We start from the raw sequence: 23,728 nt of genomic DNA, 5'->3' as shown, positions 1-23,728 counted from the left end.
CCATTAGCAAAGAACAATAATCAAGTCAAAACCCTGAAGGTCAGGGTCACACCAAAAGGTCCAATGTAAAAACTTATTGACAATTCAAAGTTTTTTAAATTATTTGGCACAAATGATCCTACCATGACACAATCTGCAGAGCTCAATATGTTAACCATTTCACTCTCAAATTTAGGGTTTTAAATAAAAATTGTAGAGTCAAAACCTGCTACCAATATATATCATTTTCTGGCATCAACTTCACCAAATGTTTCCCGATGATTTAAGTTGCCATATCTAAATAAACCGAATACACGTAAACAAACTCTTTCAATTATATTTGCAGTAAGTTAGCCATTAAAGGATTTCAGTTTATCTTGGATATCAACACATATCTAATGCTGTGAGAAACACATAAAACATTCGTATTTTACTATTTGTGAGTCTCTGGAGTAAAAGAAGCGTCAATGGTATTGCAAGATCGTGCTGGATCATGATTTCTTGCATAGCAAACTGGCGTTTTCGTGTGTTTTACACATGCTGGAAATTTCATCTGGCATGGAGGGTGCCAGATGAGTCGCGTGCTGTACAATGGCAAGCTTAGGATGACGTCATTTTCCCGTTATGAATGAAGTTGCAATTTCATACGCTGTTGTAAGAAAATAGTTAAGGCTGTAATGATATATATTTGCGTTGAAAATAAAGATAAAGAATTTGAAATATAATGGAATATTTTAGAATATGCAAGATTGTTAAAAGGCCACAGAACTCCGTTTTTTCGTCTTTCAAATACAAAATATATATTGGGGAAGGAAGAGTCATGCATAATATATTATTTGCACATGTATTTTATTTAAAGAATGGAATTAAGAAATTAGACAAAGTTCTGATTTCATTAAATAAAAATATATGCATATTCATGTTAGATCCATGCTAATATTGTTAACAAAACAAACAATTAGTATTTAAGAAATGAAAGAATTTATTATGGTAAACCAATACAAAATCATATATTGAAAATATATTTTATGTATTTATGTTGATAATAAATACTGATTAAAATTAACTTCAAGTAGTGGCATTGAATTATCAGCTAAGTTCATTATACATATTGCATTATGCCGTATATAAAAGGATTTCAGTTCAAAATGCTAGAAGAATAAAAATATTGTACATGTACGAACATGACATGCTAACTGAACATGAATAACGTGTATTTGGCATAAGAAACCATGTGAGGTTTTTTTTATAGGTTATTCCCATCAGTGATTAAAACTTTCACATTGTTATATTCATAGGCAAACTTGAGAAATGATTAGGAAATAATTGAAATACGTGTTTATTTAATGCCCGGTTGTGCGATAAATCAGATGAAAAACCGATTCATGGCTTGAAATTGATTTATGACGTAAACAAATGAACAAATAATCTAACTGAAGACCCTCGATTTGATTGACATTTATGTAATTACGCACGCCTGTATGAGACGTTTTATTTGTTTTGCATAATATTAACGCTCTAAAATTGACTAAATGTTTCTTTTAACAGTTTAAACGGATTGATATTAAAGCAACATTTTTTTTTCAAAAAACCTGGACAAGTTTGAGCGTCTCTTTAATCAGTTTACGTTTCGATCGGTCAAATAAAATTTAAAAGTGCTTTATATTCATAATTTTATATCATCTACGAAATGAAAACGTTATAAAGTATTCTTGGATAAAAAAGTTTCCCACATATTTAAAGAAAGATTATTTTAGAAGCATTCCGAATGCATGTATACATGTAATTCTGTAGGCAAACAATTTCTAAACAAAGACACGGAAATATATTTTAATACTTTTGGTTTTCCGTTTGTTTGAATATATTTACGTGCATGTGTATACTACTAATAATAAACTAGATTTATAAGTTTGCTGATTTGTTTGTGTCTATTGGTCCTCAAAACAACTGTTTTACTATGTCTTTTGGTTTTATTACTATTCATAAAGCATATAAATATCCCTCAAATAATTGGAAGTGAAGAGACATTTTGTTCCGTGTTACATATGTATAAGCCGCTGTCTCGGGGATCTCGTTAATGTATAAAAAACAAAAATGTCTCAATAAGCCCAAGAAGATCAATAAGTATTTCAAATATTTTCATCTTGAACGATCGAACTTAAAGCAATTTACATATTTATTTTCCTTCCATATTTTCAAATTCAAGTATTTCCTTAGACTCGCATTTGAAGACTTTCTTCTTCAGACAGCTCACGAAACAATCCTCGGTATTCTTTTTCGATCAAAGATTTGCATAGTTAACATGGTTAAGAAAATTAAAACTTTCTAGATTTCTTTTACAATATGTCCGCTCGGTTTCTAACAAGGACAGTCTTCTATTTTACTTAGATGTAAACCAAAGTGACAGTATCGTTTCAGTATATAATCCTTATTTTGCCTTCAACCTTAAATTTCATCAACCTGACATGCAAAGCCTGTCAAAGTGTGCCATAAAGGTAGCTTAGACCTGTATCTTTTGCATGCAAGACCTTGTTTAAGACTTTACCCTTATTTATGAAAAACATAACTGTACACATATACAGATTGTGACTTAAAATATTATTAAAAATAAACGATTTACCTACATATAAAATGATATATAATGATATTAACATTTCCTGTCGAAATAACTTCGGTTCCTAGATAATTACAGTAAGTGCATTAATTAAAAGTTGATTCACTACAGATACAATTTGAAAACAATGCCTGAACAACGAGTTTACGCTGTACAATTGGTGACCACATATTTTCAAACACGTCTGCTTAAATAAAATGCTTGTCATAGTGTGAACACTTTAAATTGGAGTAAAATAGTTCTAGGACATGTTTAAACCAAAATGCTCGCTTGTGAATGACTGATATAAAACTATCTAGGAGAAGAGTCGAAGGTCGTTGGCAAACAACTTTGTATGAAGATACGTGGGCAGAATGTGCGTGTGCAACACTGTGTTTGACTTTATTTTTGTAGGTTATCATTGTCTACACACGCATGTTTTCAGTTTGTATGGTAAGTTTATTCCCTCTGAACAGTATGTTATGGTGACTTGACTCATAACATACTACTGAAACAGTATTATCATTTGTACTTTTGTATTTAATTAACTATTCAAAATACTAATTGTTTAGATAAATTATGTTTATACGAGTAAGTGTCTTTTATGTGACTTAACTTGTGGATAAAGGAAAATGTTCATTGGAAGCCTCTCTATGATAGGAAAGAATGAATAGGATTTCGGAAAACTGTCAAAAACATTTTAATAACAACAGTTTTTATATTATAACTGATGAGACATATCGGTTGCATTTTTGTTACAAAATATATAAAAAAAAACTAGGAAAGAAATTGAACGAATATTTCAAAGCCCAAACAAATAATGTAACTAGACTAAAGCAGTACGTTCGAAGAGGCGCATTCACTGTTAGTAAGTAGACAAAGAACAGTAAAAACTATATAAGGTTGTATAGTAAAAGATATGTATGAATCAATTTCAATTCATTTTGTTTTCAAACAATTCAGCTAGTAACAGTCAATCATTTGCAAATGAAAATTTATAACCACATCAACGACACACTATTGTGATATAATGATTATAAAATTCATAAAATGAAAGGAAAAGGGAAGTTTTAATTACTTATGGGCTTTTTAATGATATCAATTTAGAATTGGACTGAACATAAATGTTGAAAATCAATATTCTTTATGACATCTTAGCAAATATAATTTCTGTTTTGAATTTGCATATCTGAAATTACAATTCAATATTGGTTTTAACAGCAACTTATTTCAACATGTTGCTTTGGTCGCATTTATTTTATTGGAATGATCAATTTTGATATAGTTTAAAAAATTTATAATCAATTACGAACAATATACAGTCTAATCTGCTTTTAAAATTAAATAATTTGAATATAATTATTAATTTAAGAAAACGTTTTTTAAAGCTCGTAATACTTTTTGACTTCATTATAATCATACTGTCTAATGGTACGTGTACAGTAATTATAACATATAACACCTTTAGTTAAACCCCATACATACTATAGGAGGCACTTATTAAGAATGTGTAAGTTGCTGTTTTTTGTTCATATCTATAAATGCTATAAATTAAGAAAGTGAATCGATAAATTTATATTGCAAATGTGTTTGTTTGTTTCATTTTACGCTTTTCTCAACAGTATTTCAGTAATATAGGCGGGAAGTTTCTTAACCATCATTCCTGGAGAGTTACACCAGTACTAGTCTACCTTCCTCCGTGCTAAACTACCAAAGCATCTCCCGGGGAACGAACCCACAACATTAAGGTAACTGGATTAGAAGTCATCGACTCTAACCCCTCGACCACGGAGGCGGTCTTTGCAGATGTGAAGAAATAATATTGTCAATAAATAAATTTTGATAGCTTTAAAAAATACTTTGTTTTATGCATAAATAAATACTACTCAACAGTCAATACTACTTCTACCAAGAGTAAGTCCTTCAAATTGTTATGCAATATCTACAATATTTTCATACTTAGGCCTTTGAATTACACATGCTTATCAATAATGTTTTCTTACAAATTTTAAATTTTCTGTCCGAAATTGCCAATATTAACTAGAATTTGACTTTATATACTCCGAGACATAAGTGTTACTCAAATACAATATGAAATATTCTAAGGCTTTCTTTTTTCACATCTTATTCACAAGGCCACGGTAGTTTCAGCTTTTGCACCAAGTGTTGTTCCAATAGGATTATAATAGAATCCAATTATATTTATTTAGCCTTTCCATTTCAATAGTCTAAAACGTCAATATCCAATGCATGTCATACTTAATCTAGCCTCGTTTTCATCTCAGAGTCCAAAATTCTTATCCAATTTGTATCGTAGTTCAAGTAACAAAGTTCTGTCAAAACATAAACAATATAAATTATAAATAAAGAGGTCATTAAAAATGGTTCAGAAAAATACTGATTCTATTTGACTTGTTTACTGCAGCAAAACCTATATCAGAGCCAACTTGTGCCTCGTCTAATATAGTTTTGACAGCAATCGATTTTAGTGTTGTACTCAATAATGCATAATAATCTCATATTATGTATAAGCTAAAATAAAAACTTGAAGTATTGCTAAACCGTATGTCCATCGACATTTTTCATTTCCATAGGCGCGACTCTTCTTCAACGTACACCTTAAAAGTTAGAGAAGTAGTTAACGTAATGTTAGATTAATATTTAACGTATTGTTAGATCCGTAGTTATTCGTGCTTGGTTATGGACGTCGAAATTAAGAGGACGAAAAAAAGCATACTTGATATTGAAAATCTTAAATTAAACTTTAATTTATTCAAAATCATATCTGCTATGCCATAAGCTATTAAATTAGCTCTGTCTATTACAAACGCTATATCACGAGAAATTTCTATCTCAAATTTAGCTTTAAAATTCGTGTAATACTATTTTAAATTTTTTCATTGCTTGCATAAAGAATCAATTGCATCCAATATTACCGATAATTCCCACTATTACCGATAATTTAAGTTGCTGACACAAACAAACAGAATCCGCGTAAACCAACTGTTTCAATCATATTAGCTGTGTATAAGCCATTAAAGCACTTCAGTTGATCTTATATACCAACACATATTTAATGATGTGAGAAACTCATAAAACGTTCGTATCTTACTATTTGTGAGTCTTTTGGGTAAAAGTAGCGCCGATGGTACTGCGAGATGATGCTGGCTCATGATTTATGTACAAACGTTTTAACACTACTTTATGTTTTATCTTGAATTATAACTGTAACATCTTTTATGAGATATACATGTTTTGTTGCAGATGAGCACAATAATGTATATGTCTGGAAATTAAAGATGAGCACAAAAAATATAAACATGTCTGGAATTTTTTAATATTGTTAGTAAGGAAACATATATATACCTAGGAGTATGTAAAACAGAAATGTTACTTCAATTTTGGAATGTGATTCAATAAGTTACAAATAAAACAAGATATGTTTTTAAAACATGTATGCCCCCTATCAGTAGCCAATTAGTCATGTGATCAGGTTATTATGAATGACTTCTGACCCAGTGAACAAACAATTAATAAGGGTTATCTAGTATCTTCTGGTCATGTCTAGTCACAAGGTAATAATTATTGTGACACCATAGGTTGTGTGCAGCAATTTAAGTTATTACAAATCTTACCAAATAATATATGCATAAATTTTATGAATCATGTAGGCCTCATTAATAACAGCCAAGTTGTTAAATTACATAAGACCTTCAAATGTGTTTACCAAAAGCATTTTTAGTTCAATATAAAAATATCAACCAAGGCAACTTGAGTTGTTGAGTTATTGGTCAGAAACCTTCATTAAGTACAGGGTCAATATGAGATTGACCCCTTGACCCCAAAATCAATAGGGGTCATCTACTGGTCATGACCAATCATCATACCAAGTTTGAAGTTCCTAGGCCTAAGCGTTCTTTAGTTATTGATCAGAAACTGTTTTTACCTACAAGGTCAATGTGACGTTGACCTTGGACCCCTTGACCCGAAAATCAATAGGGGTCATCTGCTGGCCATGACCAATTATCATACCAAGTTTGAAGTTTCTAGGCCTAAGCGTTCTTTAGTTATTGATTGGAAACCGTTTTTACCAACAAGGTCAATGTGACCTTGACCGTTGAGCCCTTAACCCCAAAATCAATAGGGGTCATCTGCTGGTCATGACCAATCACCATACCAAGTTTGAAGTTGCTAGGTCTAAGCGTTCTTTAGTTATTGATCATAAACCGTTTTTACTAACAAGGTCAATGTGACCTTGACCTTTGACCCCTTGACCCAAAATTCAATAGGGGTCATCTGCTTGTCACGACCAACCGTCATACAAAGTTTGAAGTTCCTAGGCCTAAGTATTCTTTAGTTAATTGATCGGAAACCCTTTTTACCTACAAGGTCAATGTGACCTTGACCTTTGACCCCTTGACCCAAAAATCAATAGGGGTCATCTGCTGGTCATGACCAATCCCCATACCAAATTTGAAGTTCCTAGGCCTAAGGGTTCTTAAGTTATTGATCGGAAACTGTTTTTTACCTACAAGGTCAATGTGACCTTGACCTTTGAGCCCTTAACCCCAAAATCAATAGGGGTCATCTGCTGGTCATGACCAATCACCATACCAAGTTTGAAGTTCCTAGGTTCATGGGTTCTTTAGTTATTGATCGGAAACCGTTTTTACCTAAGAGGTCAATGTGACCTTGACCTTTGACCTCTTGACCCCAAAATCAATAGGGGTCATCTACTGATCACGCCAATCACCATACCAAGTTTGAAGTTCCTATGCCTAAGGGTTCTTTAGTTATTGATCGGAAACCGTTTTTGCTTACAAGGTCAATGTGACCTTGACCTTTGACCCCTTGACCCCAAAATCAATAGGGGTCATCTACTGGTCATGACCAATCACCATACCAAGTTTGAAGTTCCTAGGCCTAAGGGTTCTTTAGTTATCACTCGGAAACCATTTGTTCTACGGACCGACGGACCGACGGACCAACGGACCGACGGACCAACAAGTGCAAAGCAATATACCCCATCTTCTTCGAAGTGGGGGCATAATTAAGGACAAATAATAAAAAGCCTTTTTAAAGATCATATTACAGAATAACATTAAAACAGGGAATAACTTAATTATAATGAAATACTCAAAAATATGTCTGGTACATTAGTTTTCATAGATCATACTCTTTTTAAACAGCAAAATTTATTTGGCGACACTATTCTTTCCGATAAAAGTTTAAAGATCTTGCTATATTATTCTTACGATTCACTTGCTCACGTTGAATGATTTTCAGATATAAAATTAATCAAGAACTTTTCAAATATCTCCTGTTGGCATCATGTAGTATGTATCAAATTTAAGTGTTAATGTGTAATGCCACTTAACATACAACATGCATATAAACAATATATAAACCTTTAGCCAGCAGGCAGCTACATATTCTACCTGTGCCAACAGTGTAACCCATGATCAGACGACACAGTTTGCGATTAGTCAATACACGGTTTGATTTGTCCCAAAAATATTGATATTCAATGACTTTTGTTAGTCTGAACTATTGACCTGGTCGATTATTATATTTTGGGCGGTAAAGTGTACAACGAACTGTACATATCGTATCGAGATTGACATTTGCATCAAAGGAACAGCGAATGTAATAAATCATTATCATATAATAATGTATCTATATATCATTCGTTTACAGTTGGTGTTTGTTTTTATTTCCTCTGAAATGTTTTATTTTAATGTGTTAATAATTGGAATAATTGTAAAGGTCATATGAACCAGTACAAACTATATTAAGCTTATATAACTCGAACCGTCAGGAGGTCATAATGTAGACATTAGTATAGTCACGGTCTTTTTAAACTTTCAGTGATCTATATCAATTTATAATACATCACAGTTCATTTATTAGAGATATATGTGACAATTACTTCACTAATTGACAGAAACCGTGTATATTATCAGTAAGAAAGATTTTTGATAGGTCATATGGCCCTATATAAACGGTTGTTTGGAAATATAACCCGAGTCGCTTGATATTTATAACGAATTTATAATACAGCGAGCATCATTTTTGGAGAAAAAAAAAGATATTTCTTCCTAAATCGACTGCAGCCGTATATATAAAGCTATATAAATGTCACGAATTTCAAATGAAAAGCGACGTGACAAACGTGCAGTTTTATAAAAACTATTTAAACGTCAAGATATCCAATAAACAGGCGATATTGTAAGTATACATCAGTACAAAAGCAATATATCTTGTTTTAGTCATTTAATAGTAACTAAAACATTACTCTTATATAAGAAAACGGGACTGAAATAAAGATGCTGAAATTAGGAACCCCCCAAAGGAATTCTAATTTGCATTTTAAAAATACATATACGATCAAGGTAAGAGAAATTATTAATTTTTATCATCCTATATCAAGTAAAGAAATAAACATTAAAAATTGGTTCATATTGTACATACAATGTATTTATATCAAACTTACTTATCTCATACACAGTCTGTCTTACAAAACACCATATATGACTTGCATTTTGGCATTGTACCTCTCCTGAATTATCTTACTTGTGTCCTATTGCATGTACTTGCGTGTCTCTGGCTTTTTCCTGATCACATGTTAGTTTTGCAGCTGAAATTAACATAATTTACTTTTCATTGTTTGTAGTTTCATAATTAACCGGAGAGTATGCGTGTGTAGTCGCTGATGACATACATTCATATATATTGCATATGCTTTCATCATGGCATGTCGTCTCACTTTTTAAAATAAATAAATAATTATCGATGACCTGAAGTCAGTCCAAAATCAATTGTTTGTATGTGAAGCATTGTGGCAATGGAATATCCGAACTTCTTACTTTTTTTTGTAAATTAAGGAATGCAAATCGTGTGGGATAGACGGTTTCTATCAATATGTCAGAAGTTTAATCATTGTGAACCGCACTGCTTTAAATTGATTTCTTTGATATCTAAACATTCACAAGTAATGCGCTTGATAACATTTTAAACTTAAAATACAAAGAAATAATTAATTAAATTCAGTTGTCTACAACAACAAATTTTCAAATCTATATATTTCCAAGATTGCTTTATACAAGGAAAATAATGATTCAATACATGGAACTAGGTTTAACACTCTTTTCATACCCACACATTGACAGGTTAAACAATGGTTTGAATCTCGATGTTCATTTTATTTGTATTTTCATACAGAACTCGTTTAACAAGTTTTTGTTCATTAAAAATAACACCAAACTCTAGCTTAATATAATCCTAAATTTGTAAATTATTCTTTAGATAATTAGCTTTTTGTTTATTCATTAATGCATCATGCGGTTTTACAATATTGCATAGAGTGACAATTATTTGTGTTTTACAAATTAATTTGTCATGCAATCATTGACGATAACAATATTCAAAATGATTCATTGTATTTGTCAATAAACAATGAGTGGTAAACAGGACATTAGAAATGACGGTGCAGAAATATATCACAGTGATTCAATCGAAGGGTTTATTGTCATGCACTCAGCAGTGTAATGCCACTTCATCATCAGATTACAAACATGCTCTTTAGCTGTTTGGCATTGACAGTATTTTCTTGTCTAAAGTACAGATTTAAGTCAAATGCAAATGCATTTGCTTGCCAGGATATCATGTTGATTATAGTTATCAGATTTGAATGATTCATCTCGGTTATTGTATTTCGTATTGTCATTCCCATTTAAAGTAATAAGTAATATATGTTAAAGATTTTCAAGATATTCTATTGTTCACATTATTTCAACTTTGTAGTTATATGCACAATACAATCATGTGAATAATTTATGCACAAATTCATTCATCACTCTTTTATTTTCAACTTAAAACTGAATGATAAAACGGACGACTGCATGTAGTGTTAACGCCTGTCTGTTAATAAAACAAATTATAAGTTAAAAGGGACAAAACTCTAAAAACTATTGCTTTTAGGGTAGTGTCCCTTGTCTAACGGCAATTCATGGCCATGAGTTTTCAAAAAGTTTCACTTAAAAGACGAGACGATTTGACAAACATTGTCAATAAAAAATGAAATGGGAATACTCGTAACACATTAACAAATTTCTTTTAGGATAATGTCCCATGTTTAAGAACTTTTTCCTGTCATGATTATTAAATGTACGATGTTTTCTGATGATAATTCGATAGAGCATACATGTAACTCATCAAATCAGTCTGTGTATTTCTCCATGCATTCATTATGACAAAAAGCCCAATGAGGTGACTCTTGCCAGCAAGTTTTGTTCTATGCCGAAGTCAATTGCACATTACATGTCATTTATTAAGTTTCGTTAAATTACTCAAATTTTAAAGTGATTTGTACAACAAAAGTTTTATTAAATTTAGATTAATCGGAATACTTATTTTTCACTCATAACGATTTTGTGTTTACAAATCCGATATCATAACAATCAATTACAACATTGAATAGTCATATTTTCAATGTTGGAAAAAAGAACAAAAGGTTGCGAAGGACAAATCACTTTGTCGTTCTTCAATAAATAGTAGGAAAAGCATAACATGTTTGAAAAGAACCCATGCAAGACAAAGCAATCAATTTGTGAAGGAAATCGTATTAGTTAAATCTTATTTGTATGGTCTGAGATCAACTAAGTGTAACATTTAAACAATTAGGGCATATTAAAATGACACCTTTCCATAAGTTGATCTCGGAGTCGTTTTTCTGAAGAGCTTTAAAAAAAAGATTCGTAACATAAAGATCAGTATTTCAATATTATTTTCCTCACATTTGTGGCTTTAAAAGACTTATAGATAATTCATTTGTTTGTGAGTTCAAAGTAACTATTAATTAAGAATTTTACTATTTTTGTGTTATATTGGAGTTGTGTTATAATTTGTTTTTAAATGAAAAAAATAATTTAATTCAATTGTATTCATACTATAAAATATATATTCAATAAACAGAAATATACAATTGGATAAGCATGGCATGACATCACAAAACGTAACAAAAGAAGGACAAAATGTGTGAATTAATAAATGGCCGCTGCAAATAACATGATAATGTTAAATAAACCTTATACATGTATATCGATAGTATATTGTAATCAGCTGTTTCCATTGTGGCTTTTAAATGTTGAATGTTTGTATAAGAATATGTTCTAGAAAAAATATTAATGTACAACCAAAGAAGCAATAATAATGTATTTCCCTTGTAATTTATTAAATACTACAAAAGTAACCCGTTTTAATTTTTGATTTTTTAAGCTGTAACAGTGTCATTCTTTCATTTATACTTACAAAATGCTATACAAAACATTAATAAATACAGCAAACACACCAGATACCATATTGAAAAATACATGTAAACCGTATATACCTCGCCGGTGTCAGACCCGCTGTCACAAAATAAACTGCCGGCTGATTAAAATCAAATACATAAAAGCAAACATACTCGTGTTCTTTGCATCAAGAACTGTACAGTCTCTCAGCCAGAAGTACAATAAGATAATTCAACCTTTAAATACTGATTTACGTGCACTGTCTGTTACGCTTATAGGATATGAGACTGCGAAATTTCAAAATTCCCCACTGTGATTATAAAGCATATTACAACATTATTAAATCAACGGATATTGATTTTCCAGTCACAGTTCCATTAAGTGATGACAGCAACTTTCATAATGCGTTTGATGCAAGCTTGATTTTTTTAATAATCTTTGAATAATTTATCATCTTTCTGCATCATATCTCTCATATTTGTTGCTTTTTTATTTTATCTCTGAGTCATTGTCTATCTCTTATAATGTTAGGTTTTAAATTTAACATAAAATCATTGACTTTTATAAATGATTGCAAGTCTCGTTATTTCAGTTAATTAAGTGTATCAAATGTTATCTCTTAGTATGTAACTTCGATGCATATTCATTGAATGCATTAAATAAAACAACATTCAATATGCATAAAATTTGCATTATATTTTAAAAACTGCACAAGAACTGGGAAGAGAAAAAATCTCCTGAAGATGCTGATATTCTGGGAATTGTCTTGCAAATTGTTCTTTATTGTTGACGAGTGTTACATCTTATTGATAACTGATGTTAGTATTATCTGTTATAGTATATTGAATTATGATATAATGTGTGTATACATGTATAAGTTAACAAGGAATACGTGTTCAATAATCAAGATAATTATTATCCTATTAAAAATGTGATACAGATTTCTGTTGTATTTGCATACAATATATGAGCCGTGTCACGACAAAACCAACATAATGGGTTTGCGACCAGCATGGATCTAGACCAACCTGCGCCTCTGCGCAGTCTGATCAGGATCCATGCTGTTCGCTATCAGTTTCTCCACTTGTAATAGGGTTTATAAGCGGACAGCATGGATCCTGATCAGACTGCGCGGATGCGCAGGCTGGTCTGGATCCATGCTGGTCGCAAACCCATTATGTTGGTTTTGTCGTGACGCAGCTCATATGATTGTGTTTAATGATTTAATGCTTTCAATGCATTTCATATTTTCAATTTTTTAAAATGTTCCATACCTTCACTTAGAATTCATCATGAATGTAATGAAGAGATAAATGAAACGCAATCATAGCTGTCTGTAAAACAGAATGCATGATACAGTACAATAAATAAATTTCTAAAAAGTACTCTTGTTTCTGTATATATTAAATTGTTACAAAATGTGACTATGTTAGAATGACTTTTAAAACGCGTACTACACAACAAATATTATTTTAAGGTAATATTCAATTAGAAAAATTAAATTGCCACAAATGATTATTTTCTTCGGTTCCCTGTACTGTGATACGATATAACATACCATTACATTGCAAAGAATAAAGTGTTATAAGCACTAAACGTTTAAACATCTTATATTTTTACACTCTTAAAGCTATATTAGTTATATCATATTACTACTTAAAGCAATAATGTTGTCCTGAATTATGTTATAAGAATATGAAACAATTCAACCGTTGTTCATAGAAATATAAATGCATCCATTGTAGACAAAAATCCCTTATTCTTTAAATATTTAAAGAAAAATAATCATTCTTGCAGGGTCGATTTGGTTGGACCTATTCATGGTCGTTAATTGTATCAACTTTCAAGTAAATGGATTTATTGAATTAAATACACATCACCATATCAATGGCGCTTGTTTCAATTATTAAACACAATATTGCTAAATGCACGTCTTGATTTTTTCTTCAAATTTTAACAAGTCTTAATGAAGAAAGGAATGCCAAATTAGCGAGGTTGTCTCTGATAATATAATTGAAAACGTATAAATTAATTTAACAACAAAACAAACAACCCCCCTCCCCCCCTCCCACACACACAACAAAAACACACACAAGCATCAAAACAAGAAATATTATTAATTTAAACTAGAAAAACAACAAAACAATTTAATTGAACTAAATAATGATAATTAAGTATTATCTTTTTAAGATGTCAGTTTAACGTCAGCACTCTCAAATTAAGTTCTATTCCATGGACGAAAAGAATTCGACAAGAGCTGTCTACAAGTGACAAAGTAAAAGTAGTTAAAGACAGTGAAAGTTTGCCAAGACCTACTTTAAAAATCTGACCCAATATGTTATCGGCAATATTTACAATTGGGCATTATTAATTTATTATAAACTAACAAAGTAAACTATGTTCGTTTAAATCATTATCCATTACCCAAAATGTAAACATATGCGGATGTACTCGGACTTGATCGTTATGAAGGTAAACTGCTGTTCATTTAAATCTAAATTTTATTGTATTTATATGCAATAATTGAACAAAAACAATTAAAACATATTTTCTTGTATTTTTATTATTTTTTTATTTAGCAATATACGTACACATGCTCATGAAAATGCTAATATACAGCATCCTTTGTAAGTCATTGCCCGGTTATAATATATGACCCTGAACAGCTGAAGGGGACACTGAGAATACCGGACCGCTGAGAAAACCGGACAAAACCCTCAGTCCGAAAGCCGTCCGGTTTTCTCAACTTTCACTTTACTAATAACTGTAATTGAGAGTTGTTAACTTTGCGGCCTTCCTTTCAATGAATAGGAAAGGAAGAATATTGTCAACTTATCCATATTTCGACCCATTGAATATTTTCATCAGTATGATTAAAGGTTACATTGAACACAAGGATGCTATTAGGAACAAGAGAGAATTTTTTTTTTATAAAAGACTGTTTATCAAGTTGAGGAACAACAAAGGAGTTACTGTAATATTACGTCGAAGAAAATTAAATTCCAGAAAGCTACACTTTACCATCAAACAAAAGCGTATTAAGATATCAAATTATATACATGTATAATAATGCAACGGTCTATATTTGTCAAGTTACAAAACATATAAAATTGAGTAATGCTTAATTTTTTGCACAAGTAACTTACTTTAAACCCTTTGATAAATGTTAGCATTATGATGTATTAAATTGACTGTCATACATTTTTCAAGTTTTTCCTATATTCAAATTTTGGAAAAAACACATAATTTCTATTAAAATCCAAATATACGATAATAATGTGAAGAAAGAACTTTTTATTTTTGAAGAAAACATAAAAGAGCAAATAATTATCGTGTCACATTAATAGGCATTATAAACATACTTAATTTGAATCCGTATTCGTTGTATTTTACTAATTTAAATATAATTAATCTGTACTTACAAATGCAGTGTTTTAGTGTTAACATATATTTAAAAAAAAATCAAATGGTAAACTACTTTTTCCGTTCTGAATTATTATTATGCCAAATTGATATGTTTCTATTGTCATTATTGAATATATTAATGATTGTAAAATCACGTTTTGTCCATAATGTTCTCACGTTATGTATACATACATTTTCAATGAAATTTCTTTTCAACGTCATATGATTCAATCATTAAGAATGATACCATAACTTAGGAAATTTGGTGACAGTTTTTTAACACGTGTCATAGGGTGCAAAAATGTGCAGCCTGACCGGGACTCGAACCCGAAACCCTCGAACCCGATACCGTATCGCGACTCTACCGACTGAGCTATCTGGCCATTTACACATCTTCTTTCCTAAATAGTGAACAGTTCTGATCTGTGACACAACAAATTGTGATTGTATTTTATTACGACATTATCTGTTGTTTTTTGTCAATAAACAACAGTTTTGTTTGGTTCACGGGTTATATATGTCAACGTGATATTATTTGATTCAAACATTTGATTTAGGAATATGTTCTTAGTCCATTCAATAATGGAAAGTTTCGACTAAAGCAGCGATCCTTTTGACAAAGTTTAGTAAATCGAATTGTCACGGTGCAGTTATTTAAATAAGATGAAACTACAAAATATGCAAAGCATCATGTAAAAAACATATATAACTAATGCTTTTCTATAACGTGTAGTAGCAGGCTGATTAATATATAAAGTCATGAAAATAGTTTTTTATCCTGAGATACAAGAACCGGTTGAACCGCGTGATGCTCCCCGAGTAGGTTTTGTGTAAAATGAACAAATGGCAATAACTCAACAATTAAGCAAGGCAGAGTTAAGATTTTCTGCGCTGAACTTCTACTCAATGAGATCAATCTACGTACAAACCAATAATGGTTTCAGAGCTATGTCTCGGACGAAGTTCAAAGTGAATAAAATTACCAAAGGGCAATAACTCAAACATTAGGCTCTTTTGCACTGCATTTCTATTCAATGAGATCTATCTAACTACAAAGTTTCATGTTGCTATATCTTATAGTTTAAGAGCTATGTCCGGGACAATGTTCGAAGTGTACAAACGCACAAAGGGCAATAACTCCAAAATAAGGCAAGACAAGAGTTACAGTTCTTTAGCACTGTACTTTCACCCAATGAGATGTATCTACCTACAAAGTTTCAGGTTGATATCTCCTACAGTTTTAGTGTTATGTCCCGGACGAAGTTTAAAATATAAAGATAAACAAAGGGCAATAACACCAAAATTAGGCAAGATAAAGTTATAGTTCTTGCACTGCACTTCCACCAAATGAGGTATTTCTACCTGCAAATATCTGTCATGTCCCGAAAAAAATTTAAAGTGCAAAAATAAACAAAGGGCAATAACTCCAAATTTCCAGAGTTACGGCTGCTCATATCAATGAGATCTATACCTACAAAATTTCATGTTGATACCTCTTGTTTTTTCAAAGTTATAACCCGGACAAGAATAGCGGGCGGACGGAAGTTTTAACTGAACAGTAATAAGGTGGCTACTGTATTGTTCTCTCTATTGTTCTGTTTAGCTACACAAAGGAAAATAGCCACATAAAAGCATTACGGAATGAATGACATCAAAGAAAAAGTTACCTCTTGTCCCTCTAGCCACATAATTACTCTCCCGTGAGAGCGGACAGACGGGCGGACACAGCGACGACTATATGCTCAACCTTCTGGGAGCATAAAAAGCAGCATCAAATTTGATACTTGTAAAATAATTTTTGATTCTTTCTTTGTTTAAATGGAGTGAGTAATTTTTTGTAAGCAACATTTTATTAACATAAATGGCAGTCAAACAATAAGTTAGTCTAGTATTCATTTTCATAATAAACGAAATAGAGCAGGGATCGATATCCTTATGATCCGTTTTCAGTGTTGCTCTTCAAGGAACTGTTATTCGGTTTTGTCCAGTTCGAAAGCTTTGACTATTGGACAATTTGTCAGAAGTACGAAGTTTGGAAGATGAATCTGTTCAATGTTCTCTGGAGAGCAACACGTCATATCAATACGCCATTTATCCAATAAATGACAGTAAAACGAATTATTAATTTCCAAAAATGTTAACATTATCATTTCATTGACTCATAAAATGTCTAAGCGTTGCAGTAATAGCTGTGTAAAGAACAAGTGATTTCCCTCGAGCCTTTATAAGGAGTTTAGTATCTGCCTTCAAAGTCGTTTAACTGCTTATTTTTGCTCCGTAATTTCAAATAATTGAGATAATGACATTATGTGTAAATTATAGGCACAGTAAAACTGTAATTGCATTATGTAACAGACAGAGGAAGGAATCCCAAGGAATAAGCAAACGATTTTGTTTGTTCAAACCGCTTCGAACAAAGTACTTACGTACCGATTTCAGAGTCGCATAATTGCCTAAAAAGAAGCTAAATATGAAAGTAACAAATGCAATTGCAATGGATACATCAGTTTGATTTGTATGTGGCTTAGGTGTTAAATTCATCAAATGTACCCACTTTTTTTACAGTATAACGCATTTATTTTATAAAGTTTATTGGATGGTTTGTAACATTATAATAACGTTGCGTTGCACACAATAATCCAGGAGCATTTTGATCATATCTAATCATTTAAAGAGCTCAGTCGCGTAATCCGATGCGTTGGAAACAAATACATTTCCACGTCGCCTTGATAATTTATTATTATAAAGTGTTGGAAACAGATTCACACTTGGAAAAAAGCATTAAACAATTAATCATTTTTTTTACTCATTTAACTGTTTTTTCTTTAACACTAAAATGATATTACTGATTACGGAGAGAATATCTTTTTAGGGAACAATTTCCGTACTGCGTTTCCTTCAAGGTCTGTTACTTCATAATAAACATGCGTAGAACGTTAACTTGCATGATCTCTTTATTTCCATCAAATATATTTTATGATTAAAATGTTTATATATTTCCTTAACATAATATTATGTCAAAATCATGGCTAAACGGTAAAAACTCCACCTAAAAGGTATCATTATATTTTTTTCTGAAACATTTTAATTTGTTTGGTAATACATGAAACCGTCATGTGTTTTTAATATGTGTAACAAGTTTGGGAATTGACATAATATAATTATGTGAAATATTTTCTTTTTACCGTTTCTACTCGTATATTCTATCAAATATTGCATTACATAATATTTATAGTTCTTTATCCTTCATGAGGAGTTATTACAATGGCCCAGATTTCTTTGCCTTCGTAGCTTTTTTAGAATATGTTATACTAAAGCTAGTTTAAAGGGGCCAGAAAGGTTTTATGACAAAACGTGACTGGAAATAAGTTTTCTAGATTAATGATCCATTTAATGTTGTTCTAGACCAATAAATTGTATGCAAAATTCCATGTTTTTCGCTCACCTTGTATTTCCAGAATGATTATTCTTATTGTGAAAATCCGAAATCCGTTCCAACGCTTATCACTCAAATCGAGCTAAAACAACGCAAGAACAACTTTAGATTTATGCTGAGTATATGTATTAAATATCATTTGCATATTGTTCTTTTTTTAAGTGCCCTAGCTGATCCATATAAAAATTTCGTACTTTAAATTTTAAATTTTACGCTTTTGGACCTTTGTGGAGTACTTTTGAATGAAGGAAAATTATTTAATAATCCATATCAGATATACCTAGATATCAACCTCGTCCGTTTTGAGGAATGGATTAAGAAATAATTTATGACCTAGCTTAGATATGTTTAAGAAAGGTCTACACGAGCGTCTGAAATGAGGGGAAACAATTGCCAACCACATTGTGTATTAATACTAACGAATTGGATGGCAGATTAAGTATTAATTTTAAACATCCAGAGATGTTAAGTATATGAAAAAACGGGCAAGAAATTCAGTTAAAAAAATACATATTCGAGTTTATTACATTCTATCGGATATCACTAAATGCGTACACATACAATATATCATTTTTAAATACCAGAATATAAAAATATATTCACATTAAAGCTGTTTTAAACATTGCATTAAGTGAAGGATATTTTGCAAGAAAGGACTACGCAAACAGATCCTTCAAAATGACAATCTGCCACTTCATAAATGTCAGCAATATATTCCCACAGGGAATATCAATTTATGAGTTTCCATTGTTCCTGCTGTCATATTATAGTAAATTAGCAGTTTAATATTTGATTATTTTACTGATATAGTCTGCCTCGAAGAAACAAATCATCAAGGGTGTGAAGGTACATACATTGTGTTATCCTTGGTTTTGGTGAGCATGTCATAGTTTTACTCGTATGTGATATAGTATTTTATAATGCTCATTATTTTATCCTATGTTATATTGTCAACTATGTATATGCTTCCTTTGCCGAAATGAATCCATCTATCTATCTACATTACTCATTACATGTGGTATATACTTTAGGTTAATATAATCAATCGTCAGACACATTGTATTTAATATGAACACTTGCATTCTACAAGTATGACTTTTGAGCAATATTGATATATTGCAAACTTTCAAATAGCAGAAACTTTGCATTGTTCTTTTCTTCTGGGGACACGGGTTATAATATCATGATACTTTTAATGTAATTAACTATATATATTTATTTTGTAAACATTTTTATTTCAACTCCATTTTTCTCATTGATAAGAGCATAGTTCTTTTTTTTAATTGGAAAGTTGGCTTATTTTCAAATGATATGCGATATTACTGACTATGATTTCAAACGAAATTAATTCAGAAATGATATGACAACTTCACATTAAACTGTATCTGATTTAAGAATTCAAAACCAATGTTATGCGTTATATTCAGAATAATCAAGTTGAAAGTGTGACAGGTCAATACTGAAATATCTTTAACTTTTAAATATAAATTAAATGAAATAGTTTTCAAATAAACGTTTACTTAAACACACGAATTTTGGAACAGTGTAATAATTGTTTGTTCACTTTCCTTGTTCAGTCAATAATTACAATGATTATTTATAATAAACTAAAACCATTCAATTGACAATTGTTTCTTAATGTTCTAAATGCGTTAGGTAAAATCGAAATTTCTCCTGACAAAATTTCACTAGGATTTAAGCAAATTTTCAATTCCTCTTCAACATGTAATCGAATCTGTGGAAAACATACATTAGCGCACTAAGCATGGTATAACATTCTTTATTTGGGAAATGTATATAACTCATGTTGTGTAAACGCATTAAAAACAAATGAAATAATTATTTGAAGTATTTTTATTTGATTATTGTATGCCCTTGAATAAATCATGTGTACAGCTAATTTAAGATGTCTAAGAAAATGAGAAATTTAAAGAAATGTAGCTTCGTCTTTCTATTTTGATTTACATTTTTCATTCTCTCAAACAAATCTAATGAATGCAGGCTTGTTCGTTCGATGAAGTTGTTTTTCAATCGCTTGAGAAATATTTAGGATATTGCACCTTATAAAGCATCCAAAACATTTTACGAAATCTTAGTAGTAAAATATCAAATGGGATAATTCTAAGCATATGCGACAAGCTTTGTTATAATTTATATGTAAAAAGAAAAAAAATATTTCTAGCGACAAACAAAAAAATCATTAAGATTATAATCTACAAGGGAGTTTTGTGGGCAATTCAAACATGTTTGTTTGTTATGATTATGTTTTAGCATAGTTTTCTAAATATATTATTAAATTTAAACAGATAATCATACAGTAAGATAACTTTTAAACATTTCTATGACAATACGCGAGATGGACTTTTCAACCTTTTATGGAAAATGTTTGTTATATCTGAGTTGATTCAATTCTTTATTATATAATAATGAGTTATTGGCTTCCTTTTATTTCTTTTTCGTCAAGATATATATAATTTTCCAGACTAATTTTTGATCAATTTTAATTAGGAAAGCACTTATTGAAACAAATTTTATATTTGACATTTGTAAATGACAATTTGTGGTGTTTGACTTGTTGCCTTTTTATGGTTCTCGCATGCCCAAATTTAGTGTAAATAGATGCTCTAGTCATTGCATACCATCCAGGAAGGTTGACTGTGAATTTACATTTACCGCTTTGCACCTAGCAACATATCTGATAAAAGCATAATGATGCAATTCCTGTCACAACAAAACCATTTATCAACATTTGCATTTTTTGAGCATATTTTAGTTACAACCATAGTTTGTTTTTAAGTTAATACTCTTTATGAAAATATGCATATAATATAATACCATATCCTTTTTTAACTAACATTCAAAACAAATTAGTCTTTTTATAATATGATAAAGCAAGGTAAAACAATATTTACATTTGATATGTACAGAACATATTAATAGGTGTTGAACGAGAAGTATACAAAGCCACACTGATTGCTACTTGTTAATCAAGAGTTTTTTCATCATCAGATGCACTATAAAAGGTTCGAAAAATTGATTGTAAAAATCAATTTATTGTAAATATAAAGATAAATGATATGGTGTAACATAAAGATCATGATTGTGTTTCATACCATAAGATCAATGATCAGAGCAAGAAAAGGTAGCTTTAATATGTGTTGGTTTACATGTAATTATACTATTAAAATTAATGAATAAAAATATTTCTATCCAATATAACATCCATCTAGCCAACGCATGGTTACAATACAAAGAGTGTCACAAGAAACCACACACATTTTTGAACAATTTACTTTTATTTTCTTTTTTTTTGTGAAAGTTTTTTTCCAGTCTATTTTCAAATAGGCAAAAATAATGGAAAATCTTGAGCGGAAAATATGGACTGGTAAGTTGACCCTTTTCAGCAACCAAATCGTACCAGGAGGGGATATAATTGCATGACTTTTCTATCAATCTGGACAGTGTTTCCTCCTGACAAACTTTATGTGCCACAAAAACTATGCCTAGTTACTGGGCAAAATGGGCTATAAAAAATCTATTTATATCAAATGAACTAAGCTTTAAAAGAAAACCTGTGCCCACCTAGAGACAAAATACTATATGCATCTCCCATAATTTTTAGTGTGTGGTTGTAATGTCACATAATCACAGACACATAGTGTTTAGGGACGTTTTTAACTAAATTTGACTTGCTCTTGCAAGGTAAAAACATTCGTTATAAATGGTTTTAATGGATAAATAGAAGAATAATTATAGTAAAACCCAAAAAACTATTGTCAATTTTACTGCCTATCAAATTTGAGTTTTCGTATTTGGGTTCGAGACATCATTTTGGTACTTTTTTTAATTTTCGCGTATGCCAACACTGTAATTTTAAAATGGAAAATATTAAAACAGATCTCAATAAAAGAAAGACACACTTGGAAATTTAAATTTTATATGTCTTGTCTTGTCGTTCCCAAAATCTGCAATATAGTCTTTATAGATTGGACTGACCATGGCTACATGTTGATCAACTAATTGATCTTTTTCATTAAAATTGAATCTAAAACGAGACAGTAATCCATTAAGTGCGTAAAATGGTTTGAATTCTGAACATACAAGTATACCCGAAGTCCATTTTTCCCTTACTAATACTTGTTGTTTTTTGAGATTAGATAGTCTTAAAGAATAGTGCCTTTTGTATTAACCATGTTTGATGTTTTATTCATCAGTGTGTTTAAGAAAGAAACCAAACAATGTTTGGGAAAAAAAATATTATAATTGGAAATATCTTCTGAATAGCCATGTAAACCCAAGATGTCCATAGGACACAATTACTTTTGATTTGGTAATAGATGATGCTTATCTTCAACATCATACCCCAAGTATCTTTGCCGCCTCATGTTTGGCTAAACTTTAAAAAGCTTACCTAGAACAGAAATTGCATAATATATTATAAATGTGTTTGCCTCTCTTAAAAATTGACTCTACAAAAATATTCCTGAAATGTTGATGAGTTCCTGGCCCGAAACAAACCTAGAACCACTCACAAGAATATTTTTCAAATTAAATATAAACCGGGACAATGGTTGACAGCGTGAATGTATATTGTCTGTCAGCCTTGACTATTTCGCTATTTGTATAATCCTGTAATTTATGTTAATATATATAATATTTTAAAAAACTGAGACTTCTATCATTACCCCTGTGATTGTTTTCCAGAAGTAATAGGTAAGTAACATACAATAACATTTAATGAGTCCAAACCGAAAATTGTCCATTCGCATGATTACATACAAATGATTTCATTGGTGTAACATTTTTGACAGCTGCAAAAGGAAATAACGCGTGGGACTATACATTGAAATAAATTAAAGGTAAATTAAATTAAAATGATGAAGATCCGCCCAAGACAGCCAGAATGTAAAGAGCCTTTATCGGAAAGAAGTAACATGTTTTTGCCTTTCAATAAGACTCGTTATAAAGTCCAACAATCTAAAATGTTTTCGGTTTTGTCTAAAATCTGCAGATTCAAGTTGAAGA

This window comes from Ruditapes philippinarum, unplaced genomic scaffold, assembly GCF_026571515.1.
Source record: "Ruditapes philippinarum isolate M1 unplaced genomic scaffold, ASM2657151v2 ctg3049_1_1_1_1, whole genome shotgun sequence".
Classification (NCBI taxonomy): domain Eukaryota; kingdom Metazoa; phylum Mollusca; class Bivalvia; order Venerida; family Veneridae; genus Ruditapes; species Ruditapes philippinarum.
Note: the sequence above shows the minus strand (reverse complement) of the source record.